This window comes from Nothobranchius furzeri, chromosome 4 (assembly GCF_043380555.1).
Source record: "Nothobranchius furzeri strain GRZ-AD chromosome 4, NfurGRZ-RIMD1, whole genome shotgun sequence".
Lineage (NCBI taxonomy): Eukaryota > Metazoa > Chordata > Actinopteri > Cyprinodontiformes > Nothobranchiidae > Nothobranchius > Nothobranchius furzeri.
In genome coordinates, this window is record NC_091744.1 from 32,776,500 (window position 1) to 32,803,512 (window position 27,013).

Genomic DNA, 27,013 nt, shown 5'->3' on the forward strand with positions numbered 1-27,013 from the left:
GTGTACACTGCAGGCCTGACCGGGGTTTGCACGCAAGGGCCTGTGTGTGTGTGTGTGTGTGTGTGTGTGTGTGTGTGTGTGTGTGTGTGTGTGTGTGTGTGTGTGTGTGTGTGTGAAACAAATAAAGATAAATATAGCTAGTGCGGCCACGAGCGGTCGTGCAGGGTAGAGGCTGCGCGAAAACGCCTCTAAAAACAAGCGCGTGCCCACGCCCGATCCGTGGAAGCACGTAGATCTAGCAAACGTACTAGCAGAAATCAACGATCGCACACGGGTCATTGAGTGTGTACAGGGTTCGTCTGCGTGTGTGGCATTGGGCAATCTAGCGGCAACTGTGTGGCCTGAAGGCGGAACCGGCCAACCCGTCGCCCTCACCATCGTTGCGCTTCGAGATGAACTATTGCTAAAGATGATCGTCCTCATCAACCACGGCGCTACCAGAGTAGCTCGTAACGAAGACCCTCTCCGCGACCTCGCGGCCAGTGTGCGCAGTGTACAGCAAATGACAAACGATGTTGCGAGCGATATATTGGAAAAACTTTGCACTGACGCGACGGTCGCCACTGCAGGTTGTGCGAGTCTCGCGCAAAGTGCCATATCAAACGTGCGCAAGCTAGTGACAAGCAACTTCACCAGATCCGTAGATTCTGCATACGCTCGGATACGAATGAAAGTATCGAGAGATAACACCGACACAAGTTGCGCGACGGCGCTGGCTGCAGTCGCTACAACACTGGATTTATTAATCAACGTAACTGTGATCGTAATGGCGTTTCGAGTGTGCACCAGAAACTACAACCAGTACTACAGAAAACTGGCATGAGGGTCGCGGTCTAACGTTATGTTGGTGTCTCGCATCGACCGTCGACGGCCGTTTGCCAGCGGCTGAAAATGGCAGTTGACGAAATGGAAACGCCGACCGTCGATAGTGCACTCTCGCAAGTTCCAACCGCACCATCTCAGGAGACAGACCACAGAGTCATATTAGCGGAGGGTAGATAGAAAATGCGCAAACCGCCGCAACCGCCCATATACATACTAAACGAGTTCAACATAGAGTGGAGTAAGAAGTTACTACCGATTGTATTTCCAACGTGCAAGCAGCTGGTGTTTGACGCTTTACTTGAGTATCACAGAGGTTGCGATGTCCTGTGTTCCACGAGCGCATGGAAACAAGTGAACGAACTTCTACCGACCGTACTGTTGGGGTATGAGCGAGCTGTAAAATCAATACACGCTAGACACGCGGACTTTGCCGCGTTACTGGACACGCATATCGCCACAACAAAACCGGGTCAAGTGTTCGGGGCATCACCGCGCTCGACTATACACGTCTTGGCCTACCACGAGTACATGAGCCCACAGATCCTAAGCGAGGTAGAAGCCGTTGTGTCTACCCAACGCAAATTCAGCACAGCCGTGCGCGCTAAGACAAGTCCCTCTAGACTGCTGGAAATTTTGGAAACGTGGAAGGCTGGCGTGTACGCGCTTTCTACACATCTCAACGGTATGATCGCGATACTCTCGGCCGCACAACAAGTAATGGTCATGTGTTCGGAAGGTCTGATCAGGTCTGACATGACCGGTTGTCAATCGACGTCGAGCGTGCACTCACACACGGATATCCTGGCGTACAGTAAAGCGACGTCGACCTCTAAGCTCACGTTGATCGCCGATGTTTCGAAGGGCAATCGAGTGTGTTGGCTGACGAAAGCTATGGTGACCGACGGTCGCGTCGACTACAATGTGCCTCATTGCGACTGGAGAGGCGTATGTGATCCTTTGCAAATCGATAACACCACCGCGGTCGAGTGCGAAGTCACGGTCGGCGGCGTGTTGTCCTTACTGTTTCCCATACAATGTGACGGTCCGTTTCACGGACCGGTGTGTTACGACCCGACTAACGAAACGTACCAGGTGATAACATTGCATCCGCCCATTACAGCGGAGCGAGCGTTTTGCCACACTCCCAAACCAAGGTTAATAGTTGTAGCGCACGCCCTTTCGGACCTCGGACGCGAAACAAAGGACGTGTTCAAATCCATAGAGAATATACGGTCTTTAGCGTATGCGTATATAAAGGAGGTCGATGACATTTACAGACCTGGCGGCGTGGGCACCACAGTAGAACAACAAGGTGCTCTCAAGCGCACACAGATACTGGCCGCATTATCACTCGCGATGTCTATCCTGACATGCCCGTTTCTGATTTCTATGTATATTAAATTATGACAAGAGCTACGGTGGTTACGATTACACTCTGACCACGTGCTTTAGTTTCTGCTAGTGACCTATAAATACATTTGCCCACTTGCTCTCACTGCCATTAAAGCGGCTGTACCCACACGTACAACACCCAAGAAAAAAAAAGATCTCGCTGTCTGTACTGGGTGTACTCTCAGTAGTCGCAGTTGCTCAGGCCATGGTGGTACGCTCACATAACGCCTCTGAGATACGTCCCATCACACCACCTCCTACACTACTCGCGAAGGAGTATTCAACACCCCCTTTGTACGAAGACAACCATTATAACGAGCACAGCACAACGCTTGCCGCACGTGAAGACAACATGCAGGAGACAACGCTACCACCTGTCGTGAGAACAACGGATTCGAGTGACAACGATCGCGACTATGACGAGCACATTACAGCACCCTCTGTGCACGAAGACCAGGTGCAGGAGACAATGCTAACACCTGTGTTTGAGAAACAAGAGTTTGGTTAACAATGATCATCGTCGTGTCCCATTGTAAACTGGGCGTGCCATCGCACACATCGTACATGTGTGTTAACCCACCTGTATGCGACAGACTTTGTGTGTTGCATGACATCGAGATGTATTTACGTCTGTGTCAATACAGGACTCTCTATAAGCCGGGAGCTGGACGCTAACGACCCGTGCATGCGCCACACAAAAGGTATCATACATGTGCTAACCCACCTGTATGCGACAGACTTTGTGTGTTGCATGAAATCGAGATGTATTGACGTCTGTGTCAATACAGGACTCTCTAAGCTGGGAGCTGGACGCTAACAACCCGTGCATGCGCCACACAAAAGGTATCGTACATGTGTTAACCCACCTGTATGCGACAGACTTTGTGTGTTGCATGACATCGAGATGTATTGACGTCTGTGTCAATACAGGACTCTCTAAGCTGAGAGCTGGACGATAACGACCCGTGCATGCGCCACACAAAAGGTAACTCGACTAACTACAAAACGCATATTGTGATGTAGAAAGTTGGCTCGACTGTTTGAATCAGCTGCAGCTTCGGTTTACTCACAAAGTGAATCGCACGCTTGTTAGAAGTACATTCGGAGCACTTAAAAAATACATCGCTCTCATCGAGTTCCGTCTCAGCGTTCACCGGCTGATGGGCAAGAGCGTGACATGGGATCGCCAGGAACTTACTTAAGGACTATCATCTCATTTGGCATTTACTCACGGACCCAAGAAACCAGTTCCGAAAAATCGTCAAGAATTATAACTTGTCTAATAGCAACTGGAAGATATGTTGCGTCATAAGCCTCTGATGGTTCACAAGGTTCACTGTCCACTCGAAATCCTAATGCTGTATTTGTAGTACATACTCTAAGTCTTCTCTGTTGATGTCGGACTAGAGTTTTATTAGAGTTTTACTTTGCAACAATGGGATTCGAGCAATTGATGTGTATATTTTTAATAGTGCACAATGCTGCTATTCCTAGGCTGAATGTACGACATGGCTCTTATGTATCATTATGTATCGTTTCCATTAAGTACTAATGGCATTTACTCACGGACCCAAGAAACCAGTTCCGAAAAATGGTCGAGAATTATAACTTGTCTAATAGCAACTGGAAGATATGTTGCCTCATAAGCCTCTGATGGTTCACAAGGTGCACGGTCCACTCTAAATCCTAATGCTGTATTTGTAGTACATACACTAAGTCTTCTCTGTTAATGTCAGACTAGAGTTGTATTAGAGTTTTACTTTGCAACAATGGGATTCGAGCAATTGATGTGTATATTTTTAATAGTGCACAATGCTACTATTCCTAGGCTGAATGTGTGACATGGCTCTTATGTATCATTATGTATCGTTTCCATTAAGTACTAATTTAAATAAAGTCCCTCTGTCCTCAGTGCTAGGTTGTGGGTTTAAGTGGCAAGACGCTCCTCGGGGCGCATATTGCTTGGGCCTCTCTCCTGGATGCCCTCTGTCAGACCGAGTGTTGACATGTGGCAAGACTCTCCTCGGGGCGCGTCTTGCTTGGGCTTCTCTCATGGAGGCCGTCAGTCAGACCCAGTGTTGACATGTGTCAAGACGCTCCTCGGGGCGTGTCTTGCTTGGGCCTCTCTCCTGGAGGCGCTCAGTCAGACCCAGTGTTGACATGTGGCAAGACGCTCCTCGGGGCACGTCTTGCTTGGGCCTCTCTCCTGGAGGCGCTCAAACAGACCGAGTAGTGACATGTGGCAAGACGCTCCGCTGGGCGCGTCTTGCTGGGGCTTCTCTCATGGAGGCACTCAGTCAGACCCAGTGTTGACATGTGGCAAGACGCTCCTCGGGGCGCGTCTTGCTTGGACCTCTCTCCCTGAGGCGCTCAGTAAGACCGAGTAGTGACATGTGGCAAGACGCTCCACGGGGCGCGTCTTGCTTGGGCCTCTCTCATGGAGGCCCTCTGTCAGACCCAGTGTTGACATGTGTCAAGACGCTCCTCGGGGGGCGTCGTGCTTTGTCCTCTCTCCTGGAGGCACTCAGTCAGACCGAGTGCTGACATGTGGCAAGAAGCTCCTCGTGGCGCGTCTTGCTTGGACTTCTCTCCCGGAGGCCCTCAGTAAGAACCATTGTTGACATGTGGCAAGACGCTCCTCGGGACGCGTCTTGCTTGGGCCTCTCTCCAGAAGGCCCTCAATCAGACCCAGTGTTGACACGTGGCAAGACGCTCCTCGGGGCGCGTCTTGCTTGGGCCTCTCTCCTGGAGGCGCTCAGTCAGACTGAGTAGTGACATGTGGCCTGACGCTCCTCGGGGCGCGTGTTGCTTGGGCCTCTCTCCTGAAGGCGCTCAGTCAGACCAAGTGGTGACATGTGGCAAGACAATCCTCGGGGCGCATCTTGCTTGGGCCTCTCTCCTGGAGGCCCTCTGTCAGACCCAGTGTTCACATGTGGCAAGACACTCCTCGGGGCGCGTCTTGCTTGGGCCTCTCTCATGGAGGCCCTCTGTCAGACCCAGTGTTGACATGTGTCAAGACGCTCCTCGGGGCACGTCTTGCTTTGGCCTCTCTCCTGGAGGCGCTCAGTCAGACCGAGTGCTGACATGTGGCAAGAAGCTCCTCGGGGCGCGTCTTGCTTGGGCGTCTCTCCTGGAGGCCCTCAGTAATTCCCATTGTTGACATGTGGCAAGACGCTCCTCGGGGCGCGTCTTGCTTGGGCCTCTCTCCTGGAGGCGCTCAGTCAGACTGAGTAGTGACATGTGGCCTGACGCTCCTCGGGGTGCGTGTTGCTTGGGACTCTCTCCTGGAGGCGCTCAGTCAGACCAAGTGGTGACATGTGGCAAGACACTCCTCGGGGCGCGTCTTGCTTGGGCCTCTCTCCTGGAGGCCCTCTGTCATACCCAGTGTTGACATGTGTCAAGACGCTCCTCGGGGCGCTTCTTGCTTGGGCTTCTCTCCTGGAGGCCCTCAGTCAGACCCATATTTGGCATGTGGCAAGACTCTCCTCGGGGCGCGTCTTGCTTGGGCCTCTCTCCTGGAGGCGCTCAGTCAGACCGAGTGCTGACATGTGGCAAGACGCTCCTCGGGGCGCGTCTTGCTTGGGCTTCTCTCCTGGAGGCCCTCAGTCAGACCCATTGTTGACATGTGGCAAGACGCTCCTCGGGGCGCGTCTTGCTTGGGCCTCTCTCCTGGAGGCCCTCTGTCAGACCCAGTGTTGACATGTGGCAAGTCACTCCTCGGGGCGCGTCTTGCTTGGGCCTCTCTCATGGAGGCCCTCTGTCAGACCCAGTGTTGACATGTGTCAAGACGCTCCTCGGGGCACGTCTTGCTTGGGCCTCTCTCGTGGAGGCCCTCTGTCAGACCCAGTGTTGACATGTGTCAAGAAGCTCCTCGGGGCGCGTCTTGCTTGGGCTTCTCTCCTGGAGGCCCTCAGTAATTCCCATTGTTGACATGTGGCAAGACGCTCCTCGGGGCGCGTCTTGCTTGGGCCTCTCTCCTGGAGGCGCTCAGTCAGACTGAGTAGTGACATGTGGCCTGACTATCCTCGGGGCACGTCTTGCTTGGGCCTCTCTCCTGGAGGCGCTCAGTCAGACCCAGTGGTGACATGTGGCAAGACACTCCTCGGGGCGCGTCTTGCTTGGGCCTCTCTCGTGGAGGCCCTCTGTCAGACCCAGTGTTGACATGTGTCAAGAAGCTCCTCGGGGCGCGTCTTGCTTGGGCTTCTCTCCTGGAGGCCCACAGTCAGACCCAGTGTTGGCATGTGGCAAGACGCTCCTCAGGGCGCGTCTTGGTTGGGCCTCTCTCCTGGAGGCGCTCAGTCAGACCCAGTGGTGACATGTGGCAAGACGCTCCTCGGGGCGCGTATTGCTTGGGCCTCTCTCCTGGATGCTCTCTGTCAGACCGAGTGTTGACATGTGGCAAGACTCTCCTCGGGGCGCGTCTCTCTTGGGCTTCTCTCATGGAGGCCCTCAGTCAGACCCAGTGTTGACATGTGTCAAGACGCTCCTCGGGGCGTGTCTTGCTTGGGCCTCTCTCCGAGAGGCGCTCAGTCAGACCCAGTGTTGAGATGTGGCAAGACGCTCCTCGGGGCGCGTCTTGCTTGGGCTTCTCTCCTGGAGGCCCTCAGTCAGACCCATTGTTGACATGTGGCAAGACGCTCCTCGGGGCACGTCTTGCTTGGGCTTCTCTCCTGGAGGCGCTCAAACAGACCGAGTAGTGACACGTGGAAAGACGCTCCTCGGGGCGCGTCTTGCTGGGGCTTCTCTCATGGAGGCACTCAGTCAGACCCAGTGTTGACATGTGGCAAGACACTCCTCGGGGCGCGTCTTGCTTGGACCTCTCTCATGGAGGCCCTCTGTCAGACCCAGTATTGACATGTGTCAAGACGCTCCTCGGGGTGCGTCTTGCTTTGGCCTCTCTCCTGGAGGCCCTCTGTCAGACCCAGTGTTGACATGTTTCAAGACGCTCCTCGGGGCGCGTCTTGCTTGGGCTTCTCTCCTGGAGGCCCTCAGTCATACCCATTGCTGACATGTGGCAAGACGCTCCTCGGTAAGCGTCTTGCTTTGGCCTCTCTCCTGGAGGCGCTCAGTCAGACCGAGTGCTGAAATGTGGCAAGACGCTCCTCGGGCCGCGTGTTGCTTGGGCTTCTCTCCTGGAGGCCCTCAGTCAGACCCATTGTTGACATGTTGCAAGACGCTCCTCTCTCCTGGAGGGGCTCAGTCAGACCGAGTGCTGACATGTGGAAAGACGCTCCTCGGGGCGCGTCTTGCTTGGGCTTCTCTCCTGGAGGCGCTCAGAAAGACCCAGTGTTGACATGTGACAAGACGCTCCTCGGGGCGCGTCTTGCTTGGGCCTCTCTCCTGGAGGCGCTCAGTCAGACCCAGTGGTGACATGTGGCAAGACACTCCTCGGGGCGCGTCTTGCTTGGGCCTCTCTCGTGGAGGCCCTCTGTCAGACCCAGTGTTGACATGTGTCAAGAAGCTCCTCGGGGCGCGTCTTGCTTGGGCTTCTCTCCTGGAGGCCCTCAGTAATTCCCATTGTTGACATGTGGCAAGACGCTCCTCGGGGCGCGTCTTGCTTGGGCCTCTCTCCTGGAGGCGCTCAGTCAGACTGAGTAGTGACATGTGGCCTGACTATCCTCGGGGCACGTCTTGCTTGGGCCTCTCTCCTGGAGGCGCTCAGTCAGACCCAGTGGTGTCATGTGGCAAGACACTCCTCGGGGCGCGTCTTGCTTGGGCCTCTCTCGTGGAGGCCCTCTGTCAGACCCAGTGTTGACATGTGTCAAGAAGCTCCTCGGGGCGCGTCTTGCTTGGGCTTCTCTCCTGGAGGCCCACAGTCAGACCCAGTGTTGGCATGTGGCAAGACGCTCCTCAGGGCGCGTCTTGGTTGGGCCTCTCTCCTGGAGGCGCTCAGTCAGACCCAGTGGTGACATGTGGCAAGACGCTCCTCGGGGCGCGTATTGCTTGGGCCTCTCTCCTGGATGCTCTCTGTCAGACCGAGTGTTGACATGTGGCAAGACTCTCCTCGGGGCGCGTCTCTCTTGGGCTTCTCTCATGGAGGCCCTCAGTCAGACCCAGTGTTGACATGTGTCAAGACGCTCCTCGGGGCGTGTCTTGCTTGGGCCTCTCTCCGAGAGGCGCTCAGTCAGACCCAGTGTTGACATGTGGCAAGACGCTCCTCGGGGCGCGTCTTGCTGGGGCTTCTCTCATGGAGGCACTCAGTCAGACCCAGTGTTGACATGTGGCAAGACACTCCTCGGGGCGCGTCTTGCTTGGACCTCTCTCATGGAGGCCCTCTGTCAGAGCCAGTGTTGACATGTGTCAAGACGCTCCTCGGGGCGCGTCTTGCTTTGGCCTCTCTCCTGGAGGCCCTCTGTCAGACCCAGTGTTGACATGTTTCAAGACGCTCCTCGGGGCGCGTCTTGCTTGGGCTTCTCTCCTGGAGGCCCTCAGTCATACCCATTGTTGACATGTGGCAAGACGCTCCTCGGTAAGCGTCTTGCTTTGGCCTCTCTCCTGGAGGCGCTCAGTCAAACCGAGTGCTGAAATGTGGCAAGACGCTCCTCGGGCCGCGTGTTGCTTGGGCTTCTCTCCTGGAGGCCCTCTGTCAGACCCAGTGTTGACATGTTTCAAGACGCTCCTCTCTCCCGGAGGCGCTCAGTCAGACCGAGTGCTGACATGTGGAAAGACGCTCCTCGGGGCGCGTCTTGCTTGGGCTTCTCTCCTGGAGGCGCTCAGAAAGACCCAGTGTTGACATGTGACAAGACGCTCCTCGGGGCGCGTCTTGCTTGGGCCTCTCTCCTGGAGGCGCTCAGTCAGACCCAGTGGTGACATGTGGCAAGACACTCCTCGGGACGCGTATTGCTTGGGCCTCTCTCCTGGATGCTCTCTGTCAGACCGAGTGTTGACATGTGGCAAGACTCTCCTCGGGGCGCGTCTCTCTTGGGCTTCTCTCATGGAGGCCCTCAGTCAGACCCAGTGTTGACATGATTCAAGACGCTCCTCGGGGCGTGTCTTGCTTGGGCCTCTCTCCTAGAGGCGCTCAGTCAGACCCAGTGTTGACATGTGGCAAGACGCTCCTCGGGGCACGTCTTGCTTGGGCTTCTCTCCTGGAGGCCCTCAGTCAGACCCATTGTTGACATGTGGCAAGACGCTCCTCGGGGCACGTCTTGCTTGGGCTTCTCTCCTGGAGGCGCTCAAACAGACCGAGTAGTGACATGTGGCAAGACGCTCCTCGGGGCGCGTCTTGCTGGGGCTTCTCTCATGGAGGCACTCAGTCAGACCCAGTGTTGACATGTGGCAAGACACTCCTCGGGGCGCGTCTTGCTTGGACCTCTCTCCCTGAGGCGCTCTGTCAGACCTAGTGTTGACATTTGGCAAGACACTCCTCGGGGCGCGTCTTGCTTGGGCCTCTCTCATGGAGGCCCTCTGTCAGACCCAGTGTTGACATGTGTCAAGACGCTCCTCGGGGGGCGTCTTGCTTTGGCCTCTCTCCTGGAGGCGCTCAGTCAGACCGAGTGCTGACATGTGGCAAGAAGCTCCTCGGGGCGCGTCTTGCTTGGGCTTCTCTGCTGGAGGCCCTCAGTAAGAACCATTGTTGACATGTGGCAAGAAGCTCCTTGGGGCGCGTCTTGCTTGGGCTTCTCTCCTGGAGGCCCTCAGTAAGACCCATTGTTGACATGTGGCAAGACGCTCCTCGGGGCGCGTGTTGCTTGGGCCTCTCTCCTGGAGGCGCTCAGTCAGACCCAGTGGTGACATGTGGCAAGACACTCCTCGGGGCACGTCTTGCTTGGGCCTCTCTCCTGGAGGCCCTTTGTCAGACCCAGTGTTGACATGTGTCAAGACGCTCCTCGGGGCGCGTCTTGCTTGGGCTTCTCTCCTGGAGGCCCTCAGTCAGACCCATTATTGACATGTGGCAAGACGCTCCTCGGGGCGCGTCTTGCTTGGGCCTCTCTCCTGGAGGCGCTCAGTCAGAACCAGAGGTGACATGTGGCAAGACGCTCCTCGGGCCGCGTCTTGCTTGGGCCTCTCTCCTGGAGGCCCTCTTTCAGACCCAGTGTTGACATGTGGCAAGACGCTCCTCCGGGCTCAACTTGCTTGGGCCTCTCTCCTGGAGGCCCTCAGTCAGACCCATTGTTGACATGTGGCAAGACGCTCCTCGGGGCGCGTCTTGCTTGGGCCTCTCTCCTGGAGGCGCTCAGTCAGACCGAGTGCTGACATAAGGCAAGACGCTCCTCGGGGCGCGTCTTGCTGGGGCCTCTCTCCTGGAGGCGCTCAGTCAGACCCAGTGCTGACATGTAGCAAGACGCTCCTCGGGGCGCGTCTTGCTTTGGCCTCTCTCCTGGAGGCGCTCAGTCAGACTGAGTAGTGACATGTGGCCTGACGCTCCTCGGGGCGCGTCTTGCTTGGGCCTCTCTCCTGGAGGCGCTCAGTCAGACCCAGTGGTGACATGTGGCAAGACACTCCTCGGGGCGCGTCTTGCTTGGGCCTCTCTCCTGGAGGCCCTCTGTCAGACCCAGTGTTGACATGTGTCAAGACGCTCCTCGGGGCGCGTCTTGCTTGGGCCTCTCTCCTGGAGGCGCTCAGTCAGACCCAGTGGTGACACGTGGGAAGACGCTCCTCGGGGCGCGTCTTGCTTGGCCCTCTCTCCTGGAGGCGCTCAGTCAGACCCAGTGTTGACACGTGGCAAGACGCTCCTCGGGGCGCGTCTTGCTTGGGCTTCTCTCATGGAGGCCCTCAGTCCGACCCAGTGTTGACATGTGTCAAGACGCTCCTCGGGGCGTGTCCTGCTTGGGCCTCTCTCCTGGAGGCGCTCAGTCAGACCCAGTGCTGACATGTGGTAGGACGCTCCTCCAGGTGCGTCTTGCTTGGGCCTCTCTCCTGGAGGCGCTCAGTCAGACCCAGTGTTCACATGTGGCAAGACTCTCCTCGGGGCGCGTCTTGCTTGGGCCTCTCTCCTGGAGGCGCTCAGTCAGACCGAGTGCTGACATGTGGCAAGACGCTCCCCGGGGCCCATCTTGCTTGGGCCCCGAGGAGCGTCTTGCCACATGTCAACACTGGGTCTGACTGAGCGCCTCCAGGAGAGAGGCCCAAGCAAGACATGCCCCGAGGAGCGTCGTGACACATGTAAACACTGGGTCTGACTGAGGGCCTCCAAGAGAGAAGCCCAAGCAAGACGCGCCCCGAGGAGAGTCTTGCCACATGTCAACACTGGGTCTGACAGAGGGCATCCAGGATAGAGGCCCAAGCAATACGCGCCCCGAGGAGCGTCTTGCCACATGTCAGCACTCGGTCTGACTGAGCGCCTCCAGGAGAGAGGCCCAAGCAAGACGCGCCCCGAGGAGAGTCTTGCCACATGTGAACACTGGGTCTGACTGAGCGCCTCCAGGAGAGAGGCCCAAGCAAGACGCGCCTGGAGGAGCGTCTTTCCACATGTCAGCACTGGGTCTGACTGAGCGCCTCCAGGAGAGAGGCCCAAGCAGGACACGCCCCGAGGAGCGTCTTGACACATGTCAACACTGGGTCGGACTGAGGGCCTCCATGAGAGAAGCCCAAGCAAAAAGCGCCCCGAGGAGAGTCTTGCCACATGTCAACACTCGGTCTGACAGAGGGCATTCAGGAGAGAGGCCCAAGCAATACGCGCCCCGAGGAGCGTCTTTCCACGTGTCACCACTGGGTCTGACTGAGCGCCTCCAGGAGAGAGGCCCAAGCAAGACGCACCCCGAGGAGCGTCTTGCCACATGTGAACACTGGGTCTGACAGAGCGCCTCCAGGAGAGAGGCCCAAGCAAGACGCGCCCGGAGGAGCGTCTTGCCACATGTGAACACTGGGTCTGACTGAGCGCCTCCAGGAGAAAGGCCCAAGCAAGACGTGCCCCGAGGAGCGTCTTGCCACATGTCAACACTGGGTCTGACTGAGTGCCTCCATGAGAGAAGCCCCAGCAAGACGCGCCCCGAGGAGCATCTTGCCACATGTCAACACTGGGTCTGACTGAGAACCTCCAGGAGAGAGGCCCAAGCAAGACGCGCCCCGAGGAGCGTCTTGCAACATGTCAACACTGGGTCTGACTGAGCGCCTCCAGGAGAGAGGCCCAAGCAAGACGCGCCCCGAGGAGCGTCTTGTCACATGTCACTACTCGGTCTGACGGAGCACCTCCAGGAGAGAGGCCCAAGCAAGACGTGCCCCGAGGAGCGTCTTGCCACATGTCAACAATGGGTCTGACTGAGGGCCTCCAGGAGAGAAGCCCAAGCAAGAAGCGCCCCGAGGAGCGTCTTGCCACATGTCAACACTGGGTCTGACTGAGCACCTCCAGGAGAGAGGCCCAAGCAAGACACGCCCCGAGGAGCGTCGTGACACATGTAAACACTGGGTCTGACTGAGGGCCTCCATGAGAGAAGCCCAAGCAAGACGCGCCCCGAGGAGAGTCTTGCCACATGTCAACACTGGGTCTGACAGAGGGCATCCAGGATAGAGGCCCAAGCAATACGCGCCCCGAGGAGCGTCTTGCCACATGTCAGCACTCGGTCTGACTGAGCGCCTCCAGAAGAGAGGCCCAAGCAAGACGCGCCCCGAGGAGAGTCTTGCCACATGTGAACACTGGGTCTGACTGAGCGCCTCCAGGAGAGAGGCCCAAGCAAGACGCGCCTGGAGGAGCGTCTTTCCACATGTCAGCACTGGGTCTGACTGAGCGCCTCCAGGAGAGAGGCCCAAGCAGGACACGCCCCGAGGAGCGTCTTGACACATGTCAACACTGGGTCAGACTGAGGGCCTCCATGAGAGAAGCCCAAGCAAAACGCGCCCCGAGGAGAGTCTTGCCACATGTCAACACTCGGTCTGAAGGAGGGCATTCAGGAGAGAGGCCCAAGCAATACGCGCCCCGAGGAGCGTCTTTCCACGTGTCACCACTGGGTCTGACTGAGCGCCTCCAGGAGAGAGGCCCAAGCAAGACGCACCCCGAGGAGCGTCTTGCCACATGTGAACACTGGGTCTGACTGAGCGCCTCCAGGAGAGAGGCCCAAGCAAGACGCGCCCGGAGGAGCGTCTTGCCACATGTCAGCACTCGGTCTGACTGAGCGCCTCCATGAGAGAGGCCCAAGCAAGACGCGCCCCGAGGAGCATCTTGACACATGTCTCCTCTGGGTCTGACTGAGCGCCTCCAGGAGAGAGGCCCAAGCAAGACGTGCCCCGAGGAGCGTCTTGCCACATGTCAACACTGGGTCTGACTGAGTGCCTCCATGAGAGAAGCCCCAGCAAGACGCGCCCCGAGGAGCATCTTGCCACATGTCAACACTGGGTCTGACTGAGAACCTCCAGGAGAGAGGCCCAAGCAAGACGTGCCCCGAGGAGCGTCTTGCCACTTGTCAACACTGGGTCTGACTGAGTGCCTCCAGGAGAGAGGCCCAAGCAAGACGCGCCCCGAGGAGCGTCTTGTCACATGTCACTACTCGGTCTGACTGAGCGCCTCCAGGAGAGAGGCCCAAGCAAGACACGCCCCGAGGAGCGTCTTGACACGTCAACACTGGGTCTGACTGAGGGCCTCCATGAGAGAAGCCCAAGCAAGACGCGCCCCGAGGAGAGTCTTGCCACATGTCAACACTGGGTCTGACAGAGGGCATCCAGGAGAGAGGCCCAAGCAAGACGCGCCCCGAGGAGCGTCTTGCCACATGTCAACAATGGGTCTGACTGAGGGCCTCCAGGAGAGAATCCCAAGCAAGACGCGCCCCGAGGAGCTTCTTGCCACATGTCAGCACTCGGTCTGACTGAGCGCCTCCAGGAGAGAGGCCCAAGCAAGACGCGCCCCGAGGAGCGTCTTGACACATGTCAACACTGGGTCTGACAGAGGGCCTCCATGAGAGAGGCCCAAGCAAGACGCGCCCAGAGGAGTGTCTTGCCACATGTCAACACTGGGTCTGACTGAGCGCCTCCAGGAGAGAGGCCCAAGCAAGACGCGCCCCGAGGAGCGTCTTGCCACGTGTCACCACTGGGTCTGACTGAGCTCCTCCAGGAGAGAGGCCCAAGCAAGACGCGCCCCGAGGAGCGTCTTTCCACTTGTCACCACTGGGTCTGATTGAGCACCTCCAGGAGAGAGGCCCCAGCAAGACGCGCCCCGAGGAGCGTCTTGCCTTATGTCAGCACTCGGTCTGACTGAGCGCCTCCAGGAGAGAGGTCCAAGCAAGACGCGCCCCGAGGAGCGTCTTGCCACATGTCACTACTCGGTCAGACTGAGCGCCTCCAGGAGAGAGGCCCAAGCAAGACGTGCCCCGAGGAGCGTCTTGCCACATGTCAACAATGGGTCGGACTGAGGGCCTCCAGGAGAGAAGCCCAAGCAAGACGCGCCCCGAGGAGCGTCTTGCCACATGTCAACACTGGGTCTAACTGAGGGCCTCCAGGAGAGAAGCCCAAGCAAGACGCACCCCGAGGAGCGTCTTGCCACATGTCAGCACTCGGTCTGACTGAGCGCCTCCAGGAGAGAGGCCCAAGCAAGACGCGCTCCGAGGAGCGTCTTGCCACATGTCAACACTGGGTCTGACAGAGGGCATCCAGGATAGAGGCCCAAGCAATACGCGCCCCGAGGAGCGTCTTGCCACATGTCAGCACTCGGTCTGACTGAGCGCCTCCAGGAGAGAGGCCCAAGCAAGACGCGCCCCGAGGAGAGTCTTGCCACATGTGAACACTGGGTCTGACTGAGCGCCTCCAGGAGAGAGGCCCAAGCAAGACGCGCCTGGAGGAGCGTCTTTCCACATGTCAGCACTGGGTCTGACTGAGCGCCTCCAGGAGAGAGGCCCAAGCAGGACACGCCCCGAGGAGCGTCTTGACACATGTCAACACTGGGTCGGACTGAGGGCCTCCATGAGATAAGCCCAAGCAAAACGCGCCCCGAGGAGAGTCTTGCCACATGTCAACACTCGGTCTGACAGAGGGCATTCAGGAGAGAGGCCCAAGCAATACGCGCCCCGAGGAGCGTCTTTCCACGTGTCACCACTGGGTCTGACTGAGCGCCTCCAGGAGAGAGGCCCAAGCAAGATGCACCCCGAGGAGCGTCTTGCCACATGTGAACACTGGGTCTGACTGAGCGCCTCCAGGAGAGAGGCCCATGCAAGACGCGCCCGGAGGAGCGTCTTGCCACATGTGAACACTGGGTCTGACTGAGCGCCTCCAGGAGAGAGGCCCAAGCAAGACGTGCCCCGAGGAGCGTCTTGCCACATGTCAACACTGGGTCTGACTGAGTGCCTCCATGAGAGAAGCCCCAGCAAGACGCGCCCCGAGGAGCATCTTGCCACATGTCAACACTGGGTCTGACTGAGAACCTCCAGGAGAGAGGCCCAAGCAAGACGCGCCCCGAGGAGCGTCTTGCAACATGTCAACACTGGGTCTGACTGAGCGCCTCCAGGAGAGAGGCCCAAGCAAGACGCGCCCCGAGGAGCGTCTTGTCACATGTCACTACTCGGTCTGACGGAGCACCTCCAGGAGAGAGGCCCAAGCAAGACGTGCCCCGAGGAGCTTCTTGCCACATGTCAACAATGGGTCTGACTGAGGGCCTCCAGGAGAGAAGCCCAAGCAAGAAGCGCCCCGAGGAGCGTCTTGCCACATGTCAACACTGGGTCTGACTGAGCGCCTCCAGGAGAGAGGCCCAAGCAAGACACGCCCCGAGGAGCGTCGTGACACATGTAAACACTGGGTCTGACTGAGGGCCTCCATGAGAGAAGCCCAAGCAAGACGCGCCCCGAGGAGAGTCTTGCCACATGTCAACACTGGGTCTGACAGAGGGCATCCAGGATAGAGGCCCAAGCAATACGCGCCCCGAGGAGCGTCTTGCCACATGTCAGCACTCGGTCTGACTGAGCGCCTCCAGAAGAGAGGCCCAAGCAAGACGCGCCCCGAGGAGAGTCTTGCCACATGTGAACACTGGGTCTGACTGAGCACCTCCAGGAGAGAGGCCCAAGCAAGACGCGCCTGGAGGAGCGTCTTTCCACATGTCAGCACTGGGTCTGACTGAGCGCCTCCAGGAGAGAGGCCCAAGCAGGACACGCCCCGAGGAGCGTCTTGACACATGTCAACACTGGGTCAGACTGAGGGCCTCCATGAGAGAAGCCCAAGCAAAACGCGCCCCGAGGAGAGTCTTGCCACATGTCAACACTCGGTCTGACAGAGGGCATTCAGGAGAGAGGCCCAAGCAATACGCGCCCCGAGGAGCGTCTTTCCACGTGTCACCACTGGGTCTGACTGAGCGCCTCCAGGAGAGAGGCCCAAGCAAGACGCACCCCGAGGAGCGTCTTGCCACATGTGAACACTGGGTCTGACTGAGCGCCTCCAGGAGAGAGGCCCAAGCAAGACGCGCCCGGAGGAGCGTCTTGCCACATGTCAGCACTCGGTCTGACTGAGCGCCTCCAGGAGAGAGGCCCAAGCAAGACGCGCCCCGAGGAGCATCTTGACACATGTCTCCTCTGGGTCTGACTGAGCGCCTCCAGGAGAGAGGCCCAAGCAAGACGTGCCCCGAGGAGCGTCTTGCCACATGTCAACACTGGGTCTGACTGAGTGCCTCCATGAGAGAAGCCCCAGCAAGACGCGCCCCGAGGAGCATCTTGCCACATGTCAACACTGGGTCTGACTGAGAACCTCCAGGAGAGAGGCCCAAGCAAGACGTGCCCCGAGGAGCGTCTTGCCACTTGTCAACACTGGGTCTGACTGAGTGCCTCCAGGAGAGAGGCCCAAGCAAGTCGCGCCCCGAGGAGCGTCTTGTCACATGTCACTACTCGGTCTGACTGAGCGCCTCCAGGAGAGAGGCCCAAGCAAGACACGCCCCGAGGAGCGTCTTGACACATGTCAACACTGGGTCTGACTGAGGGCCTCCATGAGAGAAGCCCAAGCAAGACGCGCCCCGAGGAGAGTCTTGCCACATGTCAACACTGGGTCTGACAGAGGGCATCCAGGAGAGAGGCCCAAGCAAGACGCGCCCCGAGGAGCGTCTTGCCACATGTCAACAATGGGTCTGACTGAGGGCCTCCAGGAGAGAATCCCAAGCAAGACGCGCCCCGAGGAGCTTCTTGCCACATGTCAGCACTCGGTCTGACTGAGCGCCTCCAGGAGAGAGGCCCAAGCAAGACGCGCCCCGAGGAGCGTCTTGACACATGTCAACACTGGGTCTGACAGAGGGCCTCCATGAGAGAGGCCCAAGCAAGACGCGCCCAGAGGAGTGTCTTGCCACATGTCAGCACTCGGTCTGACTGAGCGCCTCCAGGAGAGAGGCCCAAGCAAGACGCGCTCCGAGGAGCGTCTTGCCACATGTCAACACTGGGTCTGACTAAGCGCCTCCAGGAGAGAGGCCCAAATAAGACGCGCCCCGAGGAGCGTCTTGCCACATGTCAACAATGGGTCTGACTGAGGGCCTCCAGGAGAGAGGCCCAAGCAAGACGCGCCCCGAGGAGAGTCTTGCCACATGTGAACACTGGGTCTGACTGAGCGCCTCCAGGAGAGAGGCCCAAGCAAGACGCGCCTGGAGGAGCGTCTTGCCACATGTCAGCACTGGGTCTGACTGAGCGCCTCCAGGAGAGAGGCCCAAGCAGGACACGCCCCGAGGAGCGTCTTGACACATGTCAACACTGGGTCGGACTGAGGGCCTCCATGAGAGAAGCCCAAGCAAGATGCGCCCCGAGGAGAGTCTTGCCACATGTCAACACTCGGTCTGACAGAGGGCATTCAGGAGAGAGGCCCAAGCAATACGCGCCCCGAGGAGCGTCTTGCCACATGTCACCACTGGGTCTGAATGAGCGCCTCCAGGAAAGAGGCCCAACCAAGACGCGCCCCGAGGAGCGTCTTGCCACATGCCAACACTGGGTCTGACTGAGCGCCTCCAGGAGAGAGGCCCAAGCAAGACGCGCCCCGAGGAGCGTCTTGCCACGTGTCAACACTGGGTCTGACTGAGCGCCTCCAGGAGAGAGGGCCAAGCAAGACGCGCCCCGAGGAGCGTCTTCCCACGTGTCACCACTGGGTCTGACTGAGCGCCTCCAGGAGAGAGGCCCAAGCAAGACGCGCCCCGAGGAGCGTCTTGACACATGTCAACACTGGGTCTGACAGAGGGCCTCCAGGAGAGAGGCCCAAGCAAGACGCGCCCCGAGGAGTGTCTTGCCACATGTCACCACTGGGTCTGACTGAGCGCCTCCAGGAGAGAGGACCAAGCAAGACGCGCCCCGAGGAGCGTCAGGCCACATGTCACTACTCAGTCTGACTGAGCGCCTCCAGGAGAGAGGCCAAAGCAAGACGCGCCCCGAGGAGCGTCTTGCCACATGTCAGCACTGGGTCTGACTGAGCGCCTCCAGGAGAGAGGCCCCAGCAAGACGCGCCCCGAGGAGCGTCTTGCCTTATGTCAGCACTCGGTCTGACTGAGCGCCTCCAGGAGAGAGGCCCAAGCAAGACGCGCCCCGAGGAGCGTCTTGCCACATGTCAACAATGGGTCTGACTGAGGGCCTCCAGGAGAGAGGCCCAAGCAAGATGAGCCCGGAGGAGCGTCTTGCCACATGTCAACACTGGGTCTGAAAGAGGGCCTCCAGGAGAGAGGCCCAAGCAAGACGCGCCCCGAGGAGCGTCTTGCCACATGTCACCTCTGGTTCTGACTGAGCGCCTCCAGGAGAGAGGCCCAAGCAAGACGCGCCCCGAGGAGCGTCTTGCCACATGTCACCACTGGGTCTGACTGAGCGCCTCCAGGAGAGAGGCCCAAGCAACACGCGCCCCGAGGAGCGTCAGGCCACATGTCACTACTCAGTCTGACTGAGCGCCTCCAGGAGAGAAGCCCAAGCAAGACGTGCCCCGAGGAGCGTCTTGCCACATGTCAACACTGGGTCTGACTGAGCGCCTCTAGGAGAGAGGCCCAAGCAAGACACGCCCCGAGGAGCGTCTTGACACATGTCAACACTGGGTCTGACTGAGGGCCTCCATGAGAGAAGCCCAAGAGAGACGCGCCCCGAGGAGAGTCTTGCCACATGTCAACACTCGGTCTGACAGAGAGCATCCAGGAGAGAAGCCCAAGCAATACGCGCCCCGAGGAGTGTCTTGCCACATGTCACCACTGGGTCTGACTGAGCGCCTCCAGGAGAGAGGCCCAAGCAAGACGCGCCCCGAGGAGCGTCTTGTCACATGTCAACACTGGGTCTTTCTGAGCGCCTCCAGGAGAGAAGCCCAAGCAAGACGCGCCCCGAGGAGCGTCTTTCCACATGTCAGCACTCGGTCTGACTGAGCGCCTCCAGGAGAGAGGCCCAAGTAAGACGCGCCCAAAGGAGCGTCTTGCAACATGTCAACAATGGGTCTGACTGAGGGCCTCCAGGAGAGAAGCCCAAGCAACACGCGGCCCGAGGAGCGTCTTGCCACATTTCAGCACTCGGTCTGACTGAGCGCCTCCAGGAGAGAGGCCCAAGCAAGACGCGCCCCGAGGAGCGTCTTGAAACATGTCAACACTGGGTCTGACAGAGGGCCTCCAGGAGAGAGGCCAAAGCAAGACGCGCCCCGAGGAGCGTCTTGACACATGTCAACACTGGGTCTGACAGAGGGCCTCCATGAGAGAGGTCCAAGCAAGACGCGCCCCGAGGAGTGTCTTGCCACATGTCAACACTGGGTCTGACTGAGTGCCTCCATGAGAGAAGCCCCAGCAAGACGCGCCCCGAGGAGCGTCTTGCCACATGTCACTACTCGGTCTGTTTGAGCGCCTCCAGGAGAGAAGCCCAAGCAAGACGTGCCCCGAGGAGCGTCTTGCCACATGTCAACAATGGGTCTGACTGAGGGCCTCCAGGAGAGAAGCCCAAGCAAGACGCGCCCCGAGGAGCGTCTTGCCACATGTCAACACTGGGTCTGACTGAGCGCCTCTCGGAGAGAGGCCCAAGCAAGACACGCCCCGAGGAGCGTCTTGACACATGTCAACACTGGGTCTGACTGAGGGCCTCCATGAGAGAAGCCCAAGAGAGACGCGCCCCGAGGAGAGTCTTGCCACATGTCAACACTAGGTCTGACAGAGAGCATCCAGGAGAGAGGCCCAAGCAATACGCGCCCCGAGGAGCGTCTTGCCACATGTCACCACTGGGTCTGACTGAGCGCCTCCAGGAGAGAGGCCCAACCAAGACGCGCCCTGAGGAGCGTCTTGCCACATGCCAACACTGGGTCTGACTGTGGGCCTCCAGGAGAGAAGCCCAAGCAAGACGCGCCCCGAGGAGCGTCTTGACACATATCAACACTGGGTCTTACAGAGGGCCTCCATGAGAGAGGCCCAAGCAAGATGCGCCCCGAGGAGTGTCTTGCCACATGTCAACACTGGGTCTGACAGAGGGCCTCCAGGAGAGAGGCCCAAGCAAGATGCGCCCCGAGGATTGTCTTGCCACATGTCACCACTTGGTCTGACTGAGCGCCTCCAGGAGAGAGGCCCAAGCAACACGCGCCCCGAGGAGCGTCAGGCCACATGTCACTACTCAGTCTGACTGAGCGCCTCCAGGAGAGAGGCCCAAGCAAGACGCGCCCCGAGGAGCGTCTTGCCACGTGTCAACACTGGGTCTGATTGAGGGCCTTCTGGAGAGAGGCCCAAGCAAGACGCGTCCCGAGGAGCGTCTTGCCACATGTCAACAATGGTTCTTACTGAGGGCCTCCGGGAGAGAAGTCCAAGCAAGACGCGCCACGAGGAGCTTCTTGCCACATGTCAGCACTCGGTCTGACTGAGTGCCTCCAGGAGAGAGGACAAAGCAAGACGCCCCCCGAGGAGCGTCTTGACACATGTCAACACTGGGTCTGACAGAGGGCCTCCATGAGAGAGGCCCAAGCAAGACGCGCCCCGAGGAGCGTCTTGCCACATGTCACTACTCGGTCTTACTGAGCGCCTCAGGGAGAGAGGTCCAAGCAAGACGCGCCCCGAGGAGCGTCTTGCCACATGTCAACACTGGGTCTGACTGAGTGCCTCCATGAGAGAAGCCCCAGCAAGACGCGCCCAATCGGAGCGTCTTGCCACATGTCACTACTCGGTCTGTTTGAGCGCCTCCAGGAGAGAGGCCCAAGCAAGACGTGCCCCGAGGAGAGTCTTGCCACATGTCAACAATGGGTCTGACTGAGGGCCTCCAGGAGAGAAGCCCAAGCAAGACGCGCCCCGAGGAGCGTCTTGCCACATGTCAACACTGGGTCTGACTGAGCGCCTCCAGGAGAGAGGCCCAAGCAAGACACGCCCCGAGGAGCGTCTTGACACATGTCAACACTGGGTCTGACTGACGGCCTCCATGAGAGAAGCCCAAGCAAGACGCGCCCCGAGGAGAGTCTTGCCACATGTCAACACTCGGTCTGACAGAGGGCATCCAGGAGAGAGGCCCAAGCAATATGCGCCCCGAGGAGCGTCTTGCCACTTAAACCCACAACCTAGCACTGAGGACAGAGGGACTTTATTTAAATTAGTACTTAATGGAAACGATACATAATGATACATAAGAGCCATGTCACACATTCAGCCTAGGAATATTAGCATTGTGCACTATTAAAAATATACACATCAATTGCTCGAATCCCATTGTTGCAAAGTAAAACTCTAATAAAACTCTAGTCTGACATCAACAGAGAAGACATAGTGTATGTACTACAAATACAGCATTAGGATTTAGAGTGGACCGTGCACCTTGTGAACAATCAGAGGCTTATGAGGCAACATATCTTCCAGTTGCTATTAGACAAGTTATAATTCTCGACCATTTTTCGGAACTGGTTTCTTGGGTCCGTGAGTAAATGCCATTAGTACTTAATGGAAACGATACATAATGATACATAAGAGCCATGTCGTACATTCAGCCTAGGAATAGCAGCATTGTGCACTATTAAAAATATACACATCAATTGCTCGAATCCCATTGTTGCAAAGTAAAACTCTAATAAAACTCTAGTCCGACATCAACAGAGAAGACTTAGAGTATGTACTACAAATACAGCATTAGGATTTCGAGTGGACCGTGAACCTTGTGAACCATCAGAGGCTTATGACGCAACATATCTTCCAGTTGCTATTAGACAAGTTATAATTCTTGACCATTTTTCGGAACTGGTTTCTTGGGTCCGTGAGTAAATGCCAAATGAGATGATAGTCCTTAAGTAAGTTCCTGGCGATCCCATGTCACGCTCTTGCCCATCAGCCGGTGAACGCTGAGACGGAACTCGATGAGAGCGATGTATTTTTTAAGTGCTCCGAATGTACTTCTAACAAGCGTGCGATTCACTTTGTGAGTAAACCGAAGCTGCAGCTGATTCAAACAGTCGAGCCAACTTTCTACATCACAATATGCGTTTTGTAGTTAGTCGAGTTACCTTTTGTGTGGTGCATGCACGGGTCGTTATCGTCCAGCTCTCAGCTTAGAGAGTCCTGTATTGACACAGACGTCAATACATCTCGATGTCATGCAACACACAAAGTCTGTCGCATACAGGTGGGTTAACACATGTACGATACCTTTTGTGTGGCGCATGCACGGGATGTTAGCGTCCAGCTCCCAGCTTAGAGAGTCCTGTATTGACACAGACGTCAATACATCTCGATGTCATGCAACACACAAAGTCTGTCGCATACAGGTGGGTTAGCACATGTACGATACCTTTTGTGTGGCGCATGCACGGGTCGTTAGCGTCCAGCTCCCGGCTTATAGAGAGTCCTGTATTGACACAGACGTCAATACATCTCGATGTCATGCAACACACAAAGTCTGTCGCATACAGGTGGGTTAACACACATGTACGATGTGTGCGATGGCACGCCCAGTTTACAATGGGACACGACGATGATCATTGTAACCAAACTCTTGTTTCTCACCACAGGTGGTAGCGTTGTCTCCTGCACCTGGTCTTCGTGCACAGAGGGTGCTGTAATGTGCTCGTCATAGTCGCGATCGTTGTCACTCGAATCCGTTGTTCTCACGACAGGTGGTAGCGTTGTCTCCTGCATGTTGTCTTCACGTGCGGCAAGCGTTGTGCTGTGCTCGTTATAATGGTTGTCTTCGTACAAAGGGGGTGTTGAATACTCCTTCGCGAGTAGTGTAGGAGGTGGTGTGATGGGACGTATCTCAGAGGCGTTATGTGAGCGTACCACCATGGCCTGAGCAACTGCGACTACTGAGAGTACACCCAGTACAGACAGCGAGATCTTTTTTTTTCTTGGGTGTTGTACGTGTGGGTACAGCCGCTTTAATGGCAGTGAGAGCAAGTGGGCAAATGTATTTATAGGTCACTAGCAGAAACTAAGGCACGTGGTCAGAGTGTAATCGTAACCACCGTAGCTCTTGTCATAATTTAATATACATAGAAATCAGAAACGGGCATGTCAGGATAGACATCGCGAGTGATAATGCGGCCAGTATCTGTGTGCGCTTGTGAGCACCTTGTTGTTCTACTGTGGTGCCCACGCCGCCAGGTCTGTAAATGTCATCGACCTCCTTTATATACGCATACGCTAAAGACCGTATATTCTCTATGGATTTGAACACGTCCTTTGTTTCGTGTAACGCTTGAGCTGTCTCGAGCGTGATGTTGTGAGTGTACGCCAGTGTTTCACGTGCACCGAGGTCCGAAAGGGCGTGCGCTACAACTATTAACCTTGGTTTGGGAGTGTGGCAAAACGCTCGCTCCGCTGTAATGGGCGGATGCAATGTTATCACCTGGTACGTTTCGTTAGTCGGGTCGTAACACACCGGTCCGTGAAACGGACCGTCACATTGTATGGGGCACAGTAAGGACAACACGCCGCTGACCGTGACTTCGCACTCGACCGCGGTGGTGTTATCGATATGCAAAGGATCACATACGCCTCTCCAGTCGCAATGAGGCACATTGTAGTCGACGCGACCGTCGGTCACCATAGCTTTCGTCAGCCAACACACTCGATTGCCCTTCGAAACATCGGCGATCAACGTGAGCTTAGAGGTCGACGTCGCTTTACTGTACGCCAGGATATCCGTGTGTGAGTGCACGCTCGACGTCGATTGACAACCGGTCATGTCAGACCTGATCAGACCTTCTGAACACATGACCATTACTTGTTGTGCGGCCGAGAGTATCGCGATCATACCGTTGAGATGTGTAGAAAGCGCGTACACGCCAGCCTTCCACGTTTCCAAAATTTCCAGCAGTCTAGAGGGACTTGTCTTAGCGCGCACGGCTGTGCTGAATTTGCGTTGGGTAGACACAACGGCTTCTACCTCGCTTAGGATCTGTGGGCTCATGTACTCGTGGTAGGCCAAGACGTGTATAGTCGAGCGCGGTGATGCCCCGAACACTTGACCCGGTTTTGTTGTGGCGATATGCGTGTCCAGTAACGCGGCAAAGTCCGCGTGTCTAGCGTGTATTGATTTTACAGCTCGCTCATACCCCAACAGTACGGTCCGTAGAAGTTCGTTCACTTGTTTCCATGCGCTCGTGGAACACAGGACATCGCAACCTCTGTGATACTCAAGTAAAGCGTCAAACACCAGCTGCTTGCACGTTGGAAATACAATCGGTAGTAACTTCTTACTCCACTCTATGTTGAACTCGTATAGTATGTATATGGGCGGTTGCGGCGGTTTGCGCATTTTCTATCTACCCTCCGCTAATATGACTCTGTGGTCTGTCTCCTGAGATGGTGCGGTTGGAACTTGCGAGAGTGCACTATCGACGGTTGGCGTTTCCATTTCGTCAACTGCCATTTTCAGCCGCTGGCAAACGGCCGTCGACGGTCGATGCGAGACACCAACATAACGTTAGACCGCGACCCTCATGCCAGTTTTCTGTAGTACTGGTTGTAGTTTCTGGTGCTCACTCGAAACGCCATTACGATCACAATTACGTTGATTAATAAATCCAGTGTTGTAGCGACTGCAGCCAGCGCCGTCGCGCAACTTGTGTCGGTGTTATCTCTCGATACTTTCATTCGTATCCGAGCGTATGCAGAATCTACGGATCTGGTGAAGTTGCTTGTCACTAGCTTGCGCACGTTTGATATGGCACTTTGCCCGAGACTCGCACAACCTGCAGTGGCGACCGTCGCGTCAGTGCAAAGTTTTTCCCAATATATCGCTCGCAACATCGTTTGTCATTTGCTGTACACTGCGCACACTGGCCGCGAGGTCGCGGAGAGGGTCTTCTTTACGAGCTACTCTGGTAGCGCCGTGGTTGATGAGGACGATCATCTTTAGCAATAGTTCATCTCGAAGCGCAACGATGGTGAGGGCGACGGGTTGGCCGGTTCCGCCTTCAGGCCACACAGTTGCCGCTAGATTGCCCAATGCCACACACGCAGACGAACCCTGTACACACTCAATGACCCGTGTGCGATCGTTGATTTCTGCTAGTACGTTTGCTAGATCTACGTGCTTCCACGGATCGGGCGTGGGCACGCGCTTGTTTTTAGAGGCGTTTTCGCGCAGCCTCTACCCTGCACGACCGCTCGTGGCCGCACTAGCTATATTTATCTTTATTTGTTTCACACACACACACACACACACACACACACACACACACACACAGGCCCTTGCGTGCAAACCCCGGTCAGGCCTGCAGTGTACACATCAGAGACATGATGTTCTTTCACAGAACTGAGGTTGTTCATTACTAAATGACTTTTACAGGAATATTGTTATTATACTGTTCAACAGGTTGATCATAATAATGTGTATTAAACCCACAACCTAGCACTGAGGACAGAGGGACTTTATTTAAATTTGTACTTAATGGAAACGATACATAATGATACATAAGAGCCATGTCGTACATTCAGCCTAGGAATAGTAGCAATGTGCACTATTAAAAATATACACATCAATTGCTCGAATCCCATTGTTGCAAAGTAAAACTCTAATAAAACTCTAGTCTGACATCAACAGAGAAGACTTAGAGTATGTACTACAAATACAGCATTAGGATTTCGAGTGGACCGTGCACCTTGTGAACCATCAGAGGCTTATGACGCAACATATCTTCCAGTTGCTATTAGACAAGTTATAATTCTCGACCATTTTTCGGAACTGGTTTCTTGGGTCCGTGAGTAAATGCCAAATGAGATGATAGTCCTTAAGTAAGTTCCTGGCGATCCCATGTCACGCTCTTGCCCATCAGCCGGTGAACGCTGAGACGGAACTCGATGAGAGCAATGTATTTTTTAAGTGCTCCGAATGTACTTCTAACAAGCGTGCGATTCACTTTGTGAGTAAACCGCAGCTGCAGCTGATTCAAACAGTCGAGCCAACTTTCTACATCACAATATGCGTTTTGTAGTTAGTCGAGTTACCTTTTGTGTGGCGCATGCACGGGTCGTTATCGTCCAGCTCCCAGCTTAGAGAGTCCTGTATTGACACAAACGTCAATACATCTCGATGTCATGCAACACACAAAGTCTGTCGCATACAGGTGGGTTAACACACATGTACGATGTGTGCGATGGCACGCCCAGTTTACAATGGGACACGACGATGATCATTGTTAACCAAACTCTTGTTTCTCACGACAGGTGGTAGCGTTGTCTCCTGCACCTGGTCTTCGTGCACAGAGGGTGCTGTAATGTGCTTGTCATAGTCGCGATCGTTGTCACTCGAATCCGTTGTTCTCACGACAGGTGGTAGCTTTGTCTCCTGCATGTTGTCTTCGCGTGCGGCAAGCGTTGTGCTGTGCTCGTTATAATGGTTGTCTTCGAACAAAGGGGGTGTTGAATACTCCTTCGCGAGTAGTGTAGGAGGTGGTGTGATGGGATGTATCTCAGAGGCGTTATGTGAGCGTACCACCATGGCCTGAGCAACTGCGACTACTGAGAGTACACCCAGTACAGACAGCGAGATCTTTTTTTTTCTTGGGT